This window comes from Serinus canaria, chromosome 23 (genome assembly GCF_022539315.1).
Source record: "Serinus canaria isolate serCan28SL12 chromosome 23, serCan2020, whole genome shotgun sequence".
Lineage (NCBI taxonomy): Eukaryota > Metazoa > Chordata > Aves > Passeriformes > Fringillidae > Serinus > Serinus canaria.
The window spans coordinates 3505821-3522098 of record NC_066336.1 but is presented as its reverse complement, the minus strand read 5'-3'; the positions used below and the strand labels follow the sequence as shown (position 1 = coordinate 3522098).

The 16278-nt window shown below is 57.9% G+C and overlaps 1 protein-coding gene across 1 annotated transcript in view; it reads right to left on the bottom strand.

The window, feature by feature from the left end:
• The window catches only part of COL8A2 (collagen type VIII alpha 2 chain), a 29617-nt gene extending 15159 nt beyond the window's left edge, over positions 1–14458 (bottom strand). The window contains exon 1 of the mRNA XM_030231840.2: positions 14391–14458. The gene's annotated coding sequence lies outside the window, so the exon portion shown is untranslated. The remainder of the gene's footprint in view (positions 1–14390) is intronic.
• Positions 14459–16278: the final 1820 nt, after the last annotated feature.

The following is a 16278-nucleotide window of genomic DNA, read 5'->3' as shown; positions in this document are numbered from 1 at the left end:
ACAGGAAGGACAGGGGCTGCAAGCCCCAGGGAGCTGCTGGAGCTTTGGGCATCACTCTCCAAGAACCCTGTGCTGGCTGGACCAGCCCTGCTCCAGGGACAGGTAAGTCCTGGTGGGAGCAGTGGGAAGCAGTTGGAGTTTTCTGCAGGTCAGACCCACCTTGCTCCTGTGCAGAAATAACTTTCTAAGGCAAAGGGGTGTTTTGCAAAGAATTCTGCTAACCCTGGAGGGACCCGCAGGGAGCAATTCCCGTCCCAAGGAATTTGCAGGCAAGTGGCCATCAACCACAGACATTTAAACTTCCAGCCTCGTGCTGGGGTCACTGGGTTGATTATAATGAGCTTTCTGGGGCAGGGAAGATGCTGCCCCCCACCTTGGGGGGCTTCAGGCTGGGACATGTGGGGCAGCAGAACTGTGGCTGTTCCAGCCCTGCCCACCCATCCCAAGGAAGGGGACCCCTGATAAGGGGGATGCAGTGGGAGCCCATAACAGCATTTGGGGAGCCCTCAGTGGTTCTGGGTGCAACAAGGAGCCTCAGCAGCAGCACCTGTTCTCCCAGGGAAAAGAGGTGCTGGCCTCACACCGTGGTAAATACAAGTTCTAGGGCAGTGGGACAGCATGGAGCTAGCAGCTCCCAGTGCCCCAGAACAGCTGATGGTCAACAGCTCAGTCCCTGGCACAGCATTCTCACCACAGTGTCCCCACCCTGTGGCTTTCCCACCTGAGCTCTCTACTCCTCCCTCAGCACCTGCCCAGGTACCACAGCAAATGTGTGAATTGCTGTGAAAACATCTCCTCCTGTCTGAAACACCAGGAACATCCCTCATCCCTGCCCAGCTGCTCAGACAGGAACCTGCCTCGCAGTGTTTAGCCTAACTGCGATTTTATTTTAACGTCAGCTTGAAATCCTGTCTCCTTGGTTTTGTTTGGTCCTTTGATCTCCATTTCCTCTCCTTTTCCAGCTTTTTAGCAATCCCCCAGGTGAGCCTGGCTGGTGCCAGCACTGCTGCCTGTGCCTGCCTGCCCAGGCATCATTGCTCCCGCACATCCTCCCCGGCTTTATCCTCCACAAAACCCCTCTGACAAATCACCCGGTGGCACCCGCTTCACCCTCGGAACTGCATCTCCTCGGGGGAGACTCCAGAGCTCGGCTCCTGACCCACAACAGGGCAAAATCCTGGATGGGGCACCCCCGGCTCCACCAGCCCCTCCCCAGCCACTGCAAACCCTCCCGGCTGCCACCACTCCCTGTCCCGCCGGGTCGGTCACAGCCCTTGGGGACAACGCAGGTGACGGGACCAGCCCGGAGCGGGGCTGGGGTGTCCCTGCCTGGGGTCAGCTCGGGCAGGTGCCGTATGGCCAGGGAGGGTCAGCGTGTCGCCGAGCCGGCCCCTGCGCCTTTCCTGGGGTTAACGGGGAAAAAAAATATTGTTTATGCTTCTCTAATATCGACCTTCTGTTTTGCATTTGCCGTTTCTTCAAAGATAGGGAGCCGCCTCTGCCAAGATTCCAGAGCAGATATCCTCAGCAATGCCGACCGCGCTCCCCACCGCACTCAAAGAAAACAAATGTCAGACCAAGGATTGATATGAAATAGTTTAAAAATGAGAAAAAGCTGCCTTACAGCTAGGTTTACACTAAAATAAATTTCAGGAGCGGGAGCCTCGGCTGCGTCCCTCCCTGGCGGGCGGCGCTGGGGGATGGGGTTACCTGCCGGGGCGGTGCCTCAGTCCTGCCTTCCCCTCGGTAAATCGCGGCCCCGAGCCAGCATCGGCTTCTCCATCCCCTCGCCATCCCCTCACCATACCCCTCTCTTCACCATTTCTATCCCCATCCCATCCCCATCCCCATTCCCATCCCCTGCTGCCCCCAAGGCCATGCACCATAAAGGAGCACTCCTGGCACGGCAGCCATGTGCAGCTGCTTCCCCATTTCCACACCCAGGGAAAGGGATGGAGTGCACGTTTCAGGCAGTATTTATGTTATTTAATTTAATTTAATTTCTGTGAGCTGATATGAGACCCCAGCCAGCCCGAGGTGCTCAGTGGAAACTCTGACAAGACACTCCCGTATCCCACGCTCCTGTCTGGCACAGCCTCATGCTCCTGGCTGGATTTCAGATTTCCCCTGCGCCCTGTAGTCTCCATTTTAGGGGACATCCTCTCTGCCAGCCTGTTCTCCTGAGGCCCCACAGCACCGTGGGGCTCCACACCCCCATCCCACTGGACAACCCCCATGTGCCTTTCCATTGGGACAGTTGTGGGTTGTGCAAAATCAAGCTGATTTTTTCCCAGAATTTTGTTTGGAAATAATTTGCCTGATGCTGTCACAAGATGTTTCACCATTGCTGAATCAGCTGCTTTGATTTTTCAATTTGAAATTTCTACTTTTTTTTTTTTTAAGTTTCCACATTTCCTTTGTCTTAGAGTTGACAGCCTCACAGGGAATTCCAGTGGCCCTGCTTTCCTGAGGATTACACTAAACCCCCATGCCACAGGAGACTGTGCAGAGGCAGCAGAGTTACAGGACAACACCAATCTTTGACAGCTGGGTGACATGTCCTGGGGACCATGAGGTGCCACTCAGTGTCCCCACGTGCATCATCTCTGTCATTAACCCTCTTTCAATATCATTTATCACTACTGTGCCACAACCCAAAGCCACACTCTTCTTTCCAGGCTCCAAATTTCCAGTTCAATCAAGCATCCCATTGAATTTGCTTCAAAGGGTTCCAGATCACCCCCCTTTCCTGGACCCCCACACCCAAAATTCATCCCCCACTGCTCTTCTCCTCCCAATGTGACACCACCAGGCAGCTTTGCCCTGCCCAGGGCACACAGCACCTGCAGAGCAACCAGACCTGGACAGGGCAGCCCAGAGGGAAATGGTATGGATTTCATGTGTCCCAGATCATCCCAGAGGAAAAACCACTTCTGGATGCAGGATGGAGGAAGGAGAAGCTGGGGCAGTGTGGGAACTGGCTAAGAAAGGCCCAGAGGAGCCAGTGACCTTCACAGCTCCAGAACATCTGCCTTGGGCATCTCTGTTACCATTGACCCTTTGCCAAGCAAAACTGGGGACTTGAAGCTCCAGCACCAGTGGAAAGCAGTGCAGAATATCTGGAATATTTTCTTAGTAGGACTCATTTGTTTCTGTTAGAGACGCTGGCCCAGGATGGACACACAGCCAGTGGTGCTCAGGGCTGTCTCTGTGTCCCTGCAGTGTCCCAGGGGACTGAGAATGGGATGAGGTCTGCTCCCTCAGGGTCAGTCCCTGATTTTGCCCCCCTGTGCTCCCATCTGCTACATTCAGATGTTCCCATTTGGAAGCACCAGGGCACAAAGCCGGACCCTGAACCCGAGGACAGGGAGACACTTATTACAAAACCTTTTGTTTGGACTTGGAGCTGGAAAAGCACTCAGCTCCCTGCGAGTTCTCCCCCAGGCTGTGTCATGTGGGAACCTCCCTCGGTCTCCACTCAGGACCCACAGCCAGAGGGTCTCCTCCTGCCAGTGAGCCTGGCCAGGACCCCCTGCCTTGGCAAGGGGACACCCCCTTGTTTGGGCACAGGTGCCAGGAGGCTGCCAAGGTGCTCAGGAGGGGGCTGGCACAGTTACTGAGCCCAAGGGACCCCAAGTTAGTTTCAGACCGTGTTAGTTGCAGACCCAGATCCTGGGACAGACCCAGGTTTGGGAAAAGATCCAAACCTGGGGATCAGACATGATCCAGGGATCAGACCCTACCTGGGGCATGTTGCTGCCTTCTAGGAAGTGGCAGCCCCAGTATGGGCAGGCACTGGACATCTGCTGCAGGTGCCACACTGCCACACTGTCCTGGCATTTCTGAGCAATGAAATATGGGGAGAAAATTAAATTGACTTATTCAGCCCAATTTTTAGAGGACAGTCATTAAAAAAACCAAAAAAAACAGAAGAGAAAAGAGCCCAAGGAACCCTTCGGCCTGGAGTTGGTGTGGGAAGAGCACAGGAAAAGCTCTAGAGGCAGGGATGGCAGTAGGCAATGCCAGGGGACAGTGAGGTGACAGTCCCCTCCGCGCCTCGAGTGGCTGCAGAACCCACCTGGGACAGGCAGCACTAGCCTCAGCCCTGCTCCAGAAACCACCGGGGTGAGCAGCGCTGGCTGTGACTGCAGGAGTGTCTCAGAGAGACGTGGGGCTCCACAGGATCCCACCCACCCCAGCTGCCCCTGCAGGGCTCAGCCAGCGCCCGGCACGCCCACGGCGTGGCCGCTCCCGGGAGCCTTCCCGCACAAGCCCACGGACATTTTCCACCGCTTTTACAGCAAGAGCATTAAAATGCTGTTTTCCGAAGGCTCGGCACGTTGAAATGTCAGGCCCTGGGTGGAATGGCGGGGGCGCGGTGGGAGGAGGGCTGTGGTCGGGGCTGGGCGCCAGGAGCCCCCATCTGTGCTGGCCTTTGCCCCAAGGGAGGCACCGGGGGCTGCGGCCGCCCCCATCCCGGGCACTGCGGGCAGCGGTGAGCGGCGAGCGGAGGCGGCTGCTTCGAGGAGCCCTGCACGGGTCCTGCCCCTGCTCTTGGCTCCCGGCACTGTCTCCTGCCCACTGCCGGGCTCCTTTTGTTGGGAAGTCAGGGCTGCCCCTTCCCACGGCCCCCGCTGGGCTCTGCCAGGGCCTGACCATGACCCTGATGAGCCAATGGAAAGGAAATTCCGTGCAAGGCCAGTGTCCCACGGCCTCCGGCACTGCTGCCCGCACCAGCCCAGCGCCGCCAGCACGGTGCGGGAGGTGAAGCGCTAAGGTTCACTCTCCTCCCGGTTCTTCAGCAACCAGAGATGGCCAAGGGGCTACTTGGTGGCAGCCAATGTCCCCTCTGTGTGGTGCCCTAGGGATGCTCCAGCACCCAGCCCCTGTGGCAAACATCTCTGGGCATGGCTGTGCCCATGGCTGTGGGGCCAGCGAGGAACAGAGCTCAGCCAGATCTGGGGAATATGCCCCGTTAGGAGGCTAGTGGGAGCAGGGATCCATGCCAGCTGGCCAGGGCAGGGTGTCCCAGCACTTCAGGAGGGGTGGGTGCAGTGGGGCTGGGAGGGGGACACAGGGATTGTGCAGGAGTGGCCAGGACGGAGTCGGGAAGCGGGGAGAGCCCCGGGTGTGTCCCGAACGCGGCAGCCACATGCTCTGTGTCAGGCGGTGGGGCTAATTCAGGAGCTTTCACAACCACCCAGAGAGGTGTCCGACGCTTTTATTTATAAACCCACTGGCTCCTGCGCAGCTCCAGCCTCTCACATGCAGGAAAAAGCCCATCGGGGCCAAGACAAACAGAGCCAGCAGCATCCCTGCGGGAGGCAGTGCCGAGCGGGCCGAGGATGCTCCGGCTGCAGCGCCCGGCCCTGGTGGCCGGAGTTGGCCGTGCCCCGGCACCACGGCCCCGGCGCCGGGCTCCAGAATGCCGCGGCATTCACACAGCTGCCCTTTGTGTGCTGGCTGTGCAGGGGGCCTTTGGAGCAGGTGGGGGATGCCAGTGGGATCCCAAATGCTGCCCCCAGAGGGATGCTGATCATGCCCAAAGGAAGAGAGGGATATGAATTCCCACAAGCATGAGGGAGAGGTCCAGCCCTGTACAGCCAAAAGGGTTGCCCCTGGATGGATTACCCCAGCACTGGCTCCAGTCCCCAGCAGCCTGGCAACAACTGGGCAATTGTCAGTGTGTGCCAGGGACACGAGTGTGACAGGGAATTCAACAAACCCAGTGCTTTCTGCTGGTCCCAGCCCAGGCTAATCCCATAAGATGCTTTGTCAGCACAGCCAGCAAGGAGAGACAGCAGCTCCTGCACCCCCATCTCCCCCAAGCACCATCCAGGGGCAAAGCAGTGCCATGGCCCCAGTGCTCCTAGTGGGCCCAAGGTGGATGCAGACAAAGGCACTGCAAATGCCAGCTCCAGCTCCAGCTGCTCTGGGGTCTCAGCTAATGGGGTCCATTTGCTGGGTAGTTCTTGGAATAACAAATTGTATCATCCAAAAAAGCAAAACCACAAAAGGGTATCAGCTTGCAGCTCAGCTCACAAAAGCCCCTTGTCTGGAGGCCCCCTGTGCCCCCCAATCTCCCAGAGAAAACTCAATTTAACCAAAATAAACAGCACACCCAGCCCTGAGCTCTCACGCTCCACGGCAAACTGGGGATCAACCAGACCCTGCGGCTGGCAAACACCACCAGCTGGGCACCTGGGCTGTGCCAGGCAGTGCTGGGGCTGCTGCCCACTCCTCTGGAGTGCCATCCAGCCAAAACTGGGCTCGGAGGGCTCTGGCCATGGTGCAGACCCCAGTGCTGCTCCATCTCCCAGTCCATCCCAGTTAGCAGAGCACACATGGAGGGAAAGGGCAGGACTCGTGCAGGGACAGGGAAGATGAAGCCATGGATTTCCTGCAGCAGGATGAAAGATGAGGTTCAACACCTGCTAAACTCTCTAATGCCCCTTCTCACCCATGCCAGCTTCCTGGCAGGCTGGAGCTCACTGACCTGGCAGGAGGTGGAAGTTGGGAGAAAACAAGGTTCCCAGCATGGCAGGGATGATCCCAGCCTGCAGCAGGACCAGCTGCAGGGACCCATTGACTCCTTCTGGTTTCCAGCTCCCACAGGGATGCCCATGACTCCCCAGGGTCACCCAAGGTCACGAGCTCCTGTTTGCGTCCTAAGAGGACACAGTAGCTGAGATGCTCACCTGGGTCCTGTCCTGGGAGGCTGCAAGAGGGGGAAGATTGAAGGGAGGGGAGTTACATCCCTTCCCAGTGGGTCAGGTCTCCAGAATTATGGGATTTTTGAGCTATTTCACCTGTTGGGGTTGGACCCAAGGAACTAACCTCCCTCTCAAGCCAAGAGCCCTCCAGCAGCAGCCCTGCAGAGGTCCTGCCTTTGGGCAGGAGCCCCTGCCATGTCCCAGCAGAAGAGGACAGAGGTTTGTTTCTCCCATGGCTCTGGTCTTTACACCTTCTCGTGCAGGGCAGGAGCGCCAGTTCCCAACCCTTGTCCCCACACTGCTTCTGCCCCCAGCCCCAGTCAGGTATCTCCAGCCCCAAAAATCACTTGAATTATTGACAATCTGAGCAGTTTTGATCTGGTTTTGGACCAGGTTCCACCCCTGGGGCAGCTGCTACCAGCCAGGGGACTCAAGCAGAGAGTCAGTGATGTCCCCATCCACACGTGCAGGGACAGCACTGGGATGGGAACAGCCACAGCCACAGCCTTTGGGGACAAAACACCTGGACTCCCACATCCCCTGGGAGCTCAGGATGAGATGGGGCTGCTGGAGCTCCATGTCTGGCTGTTCCCAGACGGTCACTCCAGCATCTCTTCCCAGCTGGATGCCCCCAGGAAGCCGAGGCCAGCAGAGCTCGGGGCTGTGGGCGACCCCGCCGTCACAGCCCATCTGCCGCGGGTAATTCCCCGCCTGCCCGGCAGCGCTCTGGCTGCATTCCTGCCCTAAGTACCGCGGATTTGCTGTGCTTTATGAAAAACGAGAAGAATGTTTTAAATGAAATTAATTCTGACGAACCCAAGATTTCATAAAAGCACTGCCCGGGCATGGTTTGGCACAGGCCTGCTCTTGTTCGCTCTAGTGCTTCCCTGGGGGGAGGAAAATACCAGGCTTGGCATAAAATAATTACAGACTCCTCGTACAGCTCAATTTATGGCTGCTCGAGGAGTGCTGGAGTCTTGTCCTAGCCCGTAGCTGATGCTTGGCAACGACCACATGACCACATCACGTGTGGTCTTTAACGAGTGGCTATGGAAGGTGTAATGGAAGAGACCATCAGCACCAACTGCGCCAGGCTGCTGGGGTAGTGCCGGACACCTGAGTGTCCCACACCAGGCCTTGAGGGGCCATGCCACACTGCCACATGAGCTGGCACTTGCCAGCACAGCACAGAGTTGGCAGGGACAGAGTCTGTTCGTGGTGTGGACGTGTCTGTGCTGGCGGTGGGAAGGAGAGAGCGGCGGATCGGGAAGCGGGCACGGAGCCACTGGTGCTCGGCACAGCCCCACCAGTTTCCTTTGGATGCAGACAGGGGAACTGCTGTGGCCCTGCCCGGCTCTCCCTTTCATCTTGACTTTAAAAAGCCATTAAATTGAAACCATAAAGGCACCCAAGCCCTGCAGCGACTCTGCTGTCCCGCTGGCCCCCGCACCGGGGGATGCTCGGCAGGATGCGCGCAGCAGGAGCAGCTCGCAGGGTTTGACCTCCTTATTTATGTAACACAAAGCTCTTTTCCTCTGTTCTTGCACTGCATGAGCCAGGGGCTGAGACCCCCACAATGTGACCCTCAGGGGTCTGTGGGCACATGGCAATCACTGGGCTTTGGGTTCCTTGAGCAGGTGTGAGGGGCAGGGGGTTGGCCCAGGTCCAGCTGGGATGTGATGGAGTCAGAATCCCTGGAAGTGTTCAAAAAACAGATGTGGCACTTCACAGCATGGCTTACTGGGCATGGGGTATTTGGTTGAAGGTTGGACTTGATGATCCTGAAGGGCTTTTCCAACCTTAATGATTCTGTGTGCCTGGGCATGGGCTTGGTTTGGGGTCTGCCCTTGACCTAAGCTGCCCACCCTGGGTCTGTGGGCTCTGCCCTCCAGGGTTATCAGCTCAGCCCTACAGGGCCCAAAGCATCTGAAATTAAAGGCAAAGCAAAGACAAAGGTATCACCACTGTAATCCAAACCCAGGCCCAGGTCAGGATCTGCCTGTGGGTTGTGAGTGCCAGACTGGCAATATCAGGAAATATGAAGAAATAGCAAGAAAAGTCGTCTTGTTCTTGTCCGCTGGCTCACAGTACATGGAGCAGTGAGAAATACCTTTCTGCAGTCATTGACAATGCATGTTTGAGGCTGGAAATATGCTTCTCTGGCAAAAGACCACATATTTAACCCCAGTGGGCACCGGCAGCTCACCCTGTGAGTCCAGAGCAAGGCTTCAGGGAGGGCAGTGGAACTTCCCAGTCTGCCTGGGCACAGCAGCTCAGGAGATGCTGCTCTGGCTGCTGACATGGAGCAGGATGTGAGGGTGATAAGTGTTGAGTGTTGAAATGAAAGCTACAGTGAGAGCAAAAGACCTGCTGCAGCTCTGTGCCGTGCCAAGCCTCCCACTGCCTTATCAGTGCTTCCCTGAGAACGATGGCTGTGTTGTCCTGACATTAAATATTCTCCTTGGTGATCCATATCTCCTCCATTTCAGTCACAGCACCCAAATGCTCCAGCCCTGATGCACACCCTGGATTCACACTCCCAGCCCTGGAGTGAAGCCAAAATCTCCAAAGGAAAAATGCAGCCAGAGCTTCCAAGTTTCGTGGTGAAACCACATGATTTTGATGGGAAGCCATAAATCAGTCCCAGGCTCTATCAGCCTCCGGTAACTTCTTAAAACAAACCTGGGCTGAATTCTGGGTCTTGTAATGAAATCTGAAAGCAGGTGAATTGGCCACAGGGTTTGTGCATCACCACAAGTGAGTGCACAGAGCAGCCTCGGATGCCCTGACTCTTCTGAGAGGGTTCAACTATCCCACAATGATGAGGCACAACCAAAGCATCTTCCACCTTGTGTGGTATCCAAGGACAGAAGAGGCCTGAGTGCGGCCCAATCCCTGCAGCACTGCTGAGACCTTCCCAGCCCTGGGGGCATGGACACCATTCTGACAGGACAGGGACACACTCCAGCAATGAGATGGGCAGGACCTGCTGCCCTGCCCTGCCAGGAAAATGGGGAAAAGTGCAAATCCTCACGTGGCTGCAGGGATGGGGGCAGTTCCCTGAGGTGGTCTGGCCTCAGAGCCTAGGGTTTTGGCACAAAACAAAGTACAGGCTCTTATTTGGTTAATGTGCCTCAGAAGAAAGGCTCTATCCTTGTTTGCTCCCACTGCTGCATTGTCTGTGGATAAAGACAGGGATAGTTCTCATCTGATATGGCAATATCATCTCGCCCATCTGGACAGGGCTTTTTACAAGACCCTGCTTTAGAATTTAGATCCCTGGGAACTTGGAAGGCAGCAGTGAAACAAAACCCTTCACCAGAACAATAAAGAGGCTCTCAGCGACAGCCAGAGCTCTGTGGGACAGGCACAGGAGCACTGCGAGGTCCCAGGGGTCCAGCATTGCCAGGCTGCTCCAGCGCGCAGCAGGTTTGCAGAAATCTGCTGGCTTGGGGCAGTTTCTGGGGCCACATCCTGCCTGGGGAAGGCAGAACTTAGGCTGGGAGTGCTGCAAGAAATAAGGACTCAGGTTTTTTGTGCAAAACAACCAAGCTGGGCAAGGCATTGCATTGGCCACTGCATCCACAGCAGGTGGACATTGAAGTCGTTGTCCTCCTCCCTGACTGCTCCCTGCCAAGCCCTGTCCTGGATGGAGGAGCCTGGAAGAGCCTCTGAGGACAAACATCTCCAGATGGGCCAGCAGGATGGGCTCAGCCCCAGGGAAGGTCACAGAGACCAGACCTGGCTGCTCTGCAGATTTTGGCTGCAGTTGCTGCCTGTGAGCTGGAGCTTCACTCTGTGAACTCAGCTGACACTGGAGCCAGAGGCCATGGGAGCACTGGGCTGAGGGGACAGCAGACTCCCTCACACTGCCACCTTTGGTCCTTTTTAGGACCCATCTCCCACCTGCAGCCCCCAGCCAAGCTCAGGAGCACTACAGGGGGGCAGCAGCCATCAGAAGCCGTGGGGTCTCTGCTCCTGGGATGCTCCTGCAAGAACATGGGAGAACAGGGCAGGATGTGGCTTTGGTGAAGAGTCCAGCTCCTGCAGCTCTTTGGGCTAGCCAAGCAACGCCCAGGGGTGAGCCAGGCTTTTGGGGAGCAGAGCATCACATCCCACCAGCCATGCCAGCCCTGCCCCCCCGGCCCCGTGCAGATGTTTCCCGGAGCGCTGCCATCCCTGCAGCCCTTCCCGGCCGGGATGGATCTCATTGCTTTGAAGTCTGCAGCCGATGTGCAGGGTTATGCAGCCAGAGCAGACAGCCCTGGGGAAGAGCCAGGCAGCCAGGGATGTGACTCAGGAACGGCTCCGGTGACAGGGGGAAAAGGAAAAGCGGTTTATTATGTCTGTGCCGGCGTCCAAGTCGCCAACGCAGGGAAGCAATGTGCAGCTGAGCCCTGAGCAGGAGGGGAGAGCTGGGGGGACACTGGTGTGGGGTGTCACCCCTGCCTCACCAGCCACCCTGAGGGTCCCAATCCCACTGGATTACTTCAGGACACAGCCAGGTTCCAGCAGCACCCTGCCCTGTTCCCCAGATGCCCCCAGTGTGTCTTTTGCAAAGGGAACCCCTGAGCACAAAAGAGGGAATGGGAATGTGTCAATCCCACCCCGTCTTTGTTAAGTCAGTTCATTTCCCTCTCTAATTAGCTGTGACAAAGTGCATGGGGGACTGGGGATGCTCAGAGTCTAGCACGTGCCCAACAGAGTTGATGGCCTGCACCCTCTCCCAGAAGGAAAAATGTGGGATTGAGAAACTGAGGGAAGACAAATTCAATTTGGTGTCTTTTTATCCCTCTCTCTTCTGAACTATGAGATTTTATTGTCACAGATATTTTCTTTAGTGCAGAGGAATGGAAACTCTGCTCCTTCCTGGGCTGTGGACAAGATGAAATAGGAGACAATGACAGAGGGGTGTGTGGGGACAGACGGGACCAGCCCCACGCCCTCCCCAGCGGGTTAATGCCTTTTGCAGGTGCCTCTGCCCAAATCCCCTTGATCCTCCGTTGTAGCAGAGTGTGAGGAGCCCAGTCATGGCACCCAGGACTCAAAACCAGGAGGTTTTGTCCCCTACATCACAGACCCAGCGAGCAGACAGAGCATTGAAACCAGGCGGTTTCACCTCCACCTCCCCGGGAGAGGCTGCACCGCCCGTCAGCAGCCGATCCTTGGATGCACCACACAGTGCCGGCGTCCTATGATGGATCAGCTCTGAAAACAACACCCTGCTAATCTGCCTCCCCAGCAGCCATAAAACTGTCTTTCCAGTTCCTTTGGAGAGGATTTACAGTGGTTCAAAGCATCCTGGAGCGGCCAGCAGAGGCGGGAGCTCCCCGTGGGTGCTGTCCCACACCTGGGGCACCTTGTGGCACCAGGGTGATTCCCCCATATCTTGGCCCTCAGCCACTCCACTTGATTCCCCCCAAACTAACGCTCCTCAACAGGGACTTGGTAGCCCCTCAGAGCAGCTCCAGTGACTCCAGGGTCATGCCTGACCCCAGGAGACCTTTGCCAAGGTCTCAGAACCTCCCAAAAAGGCCCCTCTCTGGGCTGTTCTGCTGAGGGCAAGCAGGGCTGGCTCTGCCCTGATGGGAACAGCTGGTCTGTAACTATGGCCACAGCCTTGGTGACCATCACTCAAGGGACAGCACCTTGCCCAGCCATGGGCTCACTGAGAGGTGGCTGCTCACCAGCCCTAGGGCTTTCTGGGCATTTGACCCCAGGGAATCTGAGCCACATACCCCGGGCACAGCCCATGCCAGGCCCCTCTGGCACCAGGAAATCTTCCAGCATCGGGCACAGGGAATGGGAGCACTGCCCCTGTGCTCCCCCTGCTCCGTATCCAAGAGGGAAACCAAAAACCCAACGCAAGGCAAGCTGTGCTGAGCCCCTGCCAAGAGCCACGGACAGAAATATCCTTGATTTCACCAAGGTGTGAATAACTTTTGACACTTCTAGGGCTTATTGCCTTAAAAAAATCCCCCCGCAGTCCCCATTCACACTCGGCAGAACTGTGTTTCATATGAATGGAATATATGAATCACTGCAAAGAATTTAAATGCTTCCCTGTACAAAGAAACGCTCCCTCCCCGCCTCTGTGGCCGGGCTCTGCACAGCCTAAAACAAAGGCATGGCAGGAGACGGGACAAATCCTGATCACCAAACTGCTGCCTCCTCGGACAAGGGCAGCCTGGCTTCTCAGTTCGGCCCAGTGCAGTGGGGCAGAGCCTCCACCACCTATTTCAACCCACAACCAACTGCCCTGGCCACAGCACTCGTGGTTTCTGAAATCCCAACGAGCCCCTGATAGCTGCTGGATTCACATCTCAGTGTGCTGTTTGCGTTTTGGCTCTGCTCCTGCTTCTAAACCCCAGTTTTCAGATTGGAACAGGCAAAGAAAATTGCTTTATTGCCATTCTTCTGCCCAGTCTGGGAGCTGGGACAATCCACCGCCCCACTGCTGGAAGATGGGGTCAGCTGGGCTGACGGAAACCAGGCGAGTCTTCCTGCAAGAACCTCTCCCATTTTTTAGCACTTTGGGTTTTGCTGCTTCTTTTCCCTTTGGGCAATAGGGCAAGGAGGAAAAATGTAACTGGAAGCCTGGTGCAGCCCCGCTGTGTTTCCAGCTGTGATGTTTCCCCTGGCATCGCTGCCTCGGCTCCACACACTCGGCTGTGTCCAGAGCCCCAGAGGAGTGAGGAAAGCCAAGATGGGGCTTCAGGCACCTGGGTTACATTGGTTCCTAAAAGAGCAGGGACACGACAGCCCCTGTGCCCCACCACAGCACTGCCCCTGCCCAGGGGGTCCCAGCCACCAGCCCTGCTGCCAGGTCTGTGTCCTAAATTTGTAGGATCCGGCTCTAAAAGGAGCTGCTTTGTTTCCCAATATCCCTCGCAGACGTATCAAAACTGCATTTTTACAGAAGCAATAAAAATCCCAGGAATTCACCGGCCTTATGATTTATTAAACATGTTCCTTATAGCAAAGCTGCCCATAGATGAGAAATATCTCCGGTAGGTTATTGCCTGGCCTGGGGCTACCGTACAGGGGGGATCTTTCCTGGCTTATTGGGAATGTTCAAAGCTGGAGAACCTGGTTGCTCAGGAGCCAATTAACAGCAATACTCTTAAAAACATAAGCACCTGGTGTTTCCCGAGGTTTTTGTGGAAGGCACCATAGTGCCAGTACCCGGGAATGCTGCCAGTACCCGGGTGCAGATGTTGGGAGCTGCAGGAGTGGACGAGACTCCAGGCAGGGCTGGAGGAGTGAGTGCCAGCAGTGGCTGTCCCAAAGGCCACGGCACTTTCCCCAAAACACTTTTGTTCTCACAAGCATTTCCTAAGAGCAGAAAGAAGGGGCTGGGCACTGGGAGACGGCAGAGGCTCTGGGGAGGATTCGCTGGGAACGGGACGTGACCGAGATGGGTCAGAGGAGGGAGAAAGGATGAGAAAAGGTAAAGTAGAGGAAAGCGGGCTCAAACCTGCCCGAAGAGAGATGGCTGGAGCGTCCTGCGGTGTTCCTCGGGGAAAAGGCATCAGAACAGCGAGACTCGTGACTGGGAAATCCACGGGATGAACTCCTGCCCGAGCCCGGCGCAACCCGCGGGATGCGCAGGCGAGCGGGACCAGGAGCGGGACCGGGAGCCCTGACCCCATCCCGGCGGAGCGGCGCGGACCTTACCTCACCTCCCGTCGGCGCGTCGGAGCGGAGCGGAGCGGCGGGCACGGGCGGCCGCTGGCGGGAGCGGCGGGCCGGGCCGGGCCGAGCCGGGCACCCCGCGGGGCGGAGCGGGGCGGGCGGGAGGGCGGAGCGGGGCCGGGGGTGCGGAAGGTGCGGGGGATGCGAAGAAGGGCCGGGGGTGCGGAGGGATGCGAAGAGGGACGGGGGGATGCGGAGAGAGGGATGCGGAGCGGAATCAGAGGTGCGGGGGATGCGGAGCGGGACCAAAGGTGCGGGGGGTGCTGAGCGGGGCCGCGCCGGAGCGGGTGCTGAGATTTCTCTCTTTTCCCTCTTTTTTCCTCTCTTCCCTCGGCGGTCCCAGCCCGGCCGTGCTGCTCGTTCCTGCGGAGCAGGAGGGAGACTGCGCGCACCGCACCCCGAGAGCGCGGCCCCTGCCCCCGCCCCCCCGGCCCCTCCTCGCCATCCCACCCGGGACAGGGGGCCCGTGGGCACGGCTCCCCCAGACCCGCCTGCCTTTCCCCGGGCAGGGATGCCCCGGGGATGCTGATGCCAGCAATAGCAGCCACAGGGTGGGAAAAGAGCCCCCTCCATGTGCAGAGCTCCCAGGACTGGGTGCTGCCCACCTCTGGGATGGAGGGCAGTTGGCTCCAACTTTCTTTCCCCTTCTTGGCCCGTAGGGCAGCCCAGGCCTGGAGCAGCGTTGCCACCATGCTCGCCCAATGTCCTTTGTGGATACAGGGCCTCAGCAGGACATGATCCCCACTTCTGTAGTGGGGCAACTCTGCCACCCTGAAAATCCTGTTGCCCTGGGCAGAAGAGTTTGGAAATGTGGTGCCAGTGCAGCCGTGTCCTGCTGCCTCGTGTCTTGGCACACTTTTAAATCCCACACCAGGACAGAGGTGCCCCAGTCCCAGGAGAGTGGGGGTCTGGCACCTGCCTGTCCCGGGCACCGTGCGCTGTCCATGCCCAGGGCGGAGAAGCCGAGGCGTCCCGCTGGCAGCCGCGTGCCAGGCACAGCCGGGGCACCGCCGGCGCTGCTGCAGCTCCGGGGTGCGGGGGCGCGGGGTGCAGGGCCCCGGTGTGCCCCGGGAGGCAGATTAGGGTTGCTCAGGCAACGGGCACGGAGAAAGCCCGTCGGGATGGAGGCCGCTGGGTGCACAAGGGTGTTTGTTTTCTGTATTAAGCGCCTGAGCAAGGGGGGCATCAGACAGCTAATCCCCCCTCAATGCCTTCCCCCGGAGAGCAGCCGCCGTGGGGCCGGACCCTGCTCCCAGGAATGCTGATGTGCTGTGCCCTGCGAGGGCGGATGGGGCTGGGGTCCCCTCCGTGCCCTGAGCAAGCAGGGCTGGGGGTCCACCCACAGCTTGTCCTTTACCGCAGTCCCCACCGCAGGGTAAGCAGCTCAGAGCAGCCCCAAAGCTGCTCCCAGCCAGGGCTGAGCCCCGCTGAACACATGGTGACTGCTCAGGGACCGCTGCCCCAGTGGGATGGCTGCTGGCAGCTGCTGCTCTGCCACCACCTCAGCACCATGACCACAGTGTTCTGGCCTTACCAGCTCTCCTGCCCACGCTCTTGTCCCACCTGCAGCACCCAGGCACAGGGCAGAGCTTGCAGGGGCCTCCGTTGGCATGGCAGCTCCTGCAGAAACGAACCAGCCTTGTTTAACCAGAGCTCTCACTGGCAAAGCATTTCCTCTGCTCAGAGGCTCATTTGCCAGCACAGACATTCCTCTGTCCCACAAAGCAAACCATGGGCTGCAGCCTCGCTCGGTGCCGGCCTCTGCTGCCTGTCATCGCTCCTGTGCTGGCTCCTTCCTCCCCAGGCCTGTCCCTTCCCCAGGATGGAGCCTGGGCTGCAGCCCTGGCCATGCCACCTTGGCTGTGCTGTG